The sequence below is a fragment of the Babylonia areolata genome, chromosome 7 (assembly GCF_041734735.1).
Source record: "Babylonia areolata isolate BAREFJ2019XMU chromosome 7, ASM4173473v1, whole genome shotgun sequence".
NCBI classification, from domain to species: domain Eukaryota; kingdom Metazoa; phylum Mollusca; class Gastropoda; order Neogastropoda; family Buccinidae; genus Babylonia; species Babylonia areolata.
Genome location: NC_134882.1, coordinates 22365171 through 22367264, shown reverse-complemented (window position 1 = coordinate 22367264; position 2094 = coordinate 22365171).

The following is a 2094-nucleotide window of genomic DNA, read 5'->3' as shown; positions in this document are numbered from 1 at the left end:
TATGCATTAAAGAAATCAAGATGCGTCCGGTTTCTTCATAACAGCCTTTTCTAAAATACAAGCAAACGTCTTTAGTTTTAAAGATTATTTAGAATTAAAATAAAATCAGTATGTGTGACAGGACATTGAAGAAAACTCCTCCAGTCAAAGTGACGTCACCACAGGTCATCCCGAGACATGAGGCACGTTCAGACAGCTGCTCTGCAGGAAAACGTTGCTATGTTTTCCTCCTACATGACTGGCTGAACGGACCTTTGTCACTTGTACACAACAGTTTCCAGTGCATGAAATGGCTCCACAGTCCATCATTATCTCATCGTTCCTGTTCCAGCTGGAGTTAGTGAATATTATGAATCATAGCACCAGACTGCAGTTGGAAGGACACGGATCAAATGATGAGGTAATTACTCTGAGGATGTAGTGACGAACCACCCATACTGATGGACAATACAATGACGAACCAGCCATACTGATGGGCAATGCAGTGACGAACCAGCCATACTGATGGGCAATACAATGACGAACCAGCCATACTGATGGGCAATACAATGACGAACCAGCCAAACCAGCCATACTGATGGGCAATACAGTGACGAACCAGCCATACTGATGGGCAATACAATGACGAACCAGTCATACTGATGGGCAATACAATGACGAACCAGCCATACTGATGGGCAATGTAGTGACGAACCCGCCATACTGATGGGCAATGTAGTGACGAACCAGCCATACTGATGGGCAATACAGTGACGAACCAGCCATACTGATGGGCAATACAATGACGAAGCAGCCATACTGATGGGCAATACAGTGACGAACCAGCCATACTGATTGGCAATGTAGTGACGAACCAGCCATACTGATGAGCAATACAATGACGAACCAGCCATACTGATGGGCAATACAGTGACGAACCAGCCATACTGATGGGCAATACAGTGACGAACCAGCCATACTGATGGGCAATACAATGACGAAGCAGCCATACTGATGGGCAATACAGTGACGAACCAGCCATACTGATGAGCAATACAGTGACGAACCAGCCATACTGATGGGCAATACAATGACGAACCAGCCATACTGATGGGCAATACAATGACGAACCAGTCATACTGATGGGCAATACAATGACGAACCAGCCATACTGATGGGCAATGTAGTGACGAACCAGCCATACTGATGAGCAATACAGTGACGAACCAGCCATACTGATGGGTAATACAGTGACGAAGCAGCCATACTGATGGGCAATACAGTGACGAAGCAGCCATACTGATGGGCAATACAGTGACGAAGCAACCATACTGATGGGCAATACAATGACGAACCAGCCATACTGATGGGCAATACAATGACGAAGCAGCCATGTTGATGGGCAATACAGTGACGAAGCAGCCATACTGATGGGCAATACAGTGACGAAGCAGCCATACTGATGGGCAATACAGTGACGAAGCAGCCATACTGATGGGCAATACAGTGACGAAGCAGCCATGTTGATGGGCAATACAGTGACGAAGCAGCCATACTGATGGGCAATACAGTGACGAAGCAGCCATGTTGATGGGCAATACAGTGACGAAGCAGCCATACTGATGAGCAATACAGTGACGAACCAGCCATACTGATGGGCAATACAGTGACGAACCAGCCATACTGATGGGCAATACAATGACGAACCAGCCATACTGATGAGCAATACAGTGACGAACCAGCCATACTGATGGGCAATACAGTGACGAACCAGCCATACTGATGGGCAATACAATGACGAACCAGTCATACTGATGGGCAATACAGTGACGAATGGGCCATACTGATGGGCAATACAATGACGAACCAGCCGAACCAGCCATACTGATGGGCAATACAGTGACGAAGCAGCCATGTTGATGGGCAATACAGTGACGAAGCAGCCATGTTGATGGGCAATACAGTGACGAAGCAGCCATGTTGATGGGCAATACAGTGACGAAGCAGCCATACTGATGGGCAATACAGTGACGAAGCAGCCATGCGGCAGGGTGTGTAGTGACGAACCAGCCATACTGATGGGCAATACAGTGACGAAGCAGCCATACTGATGGG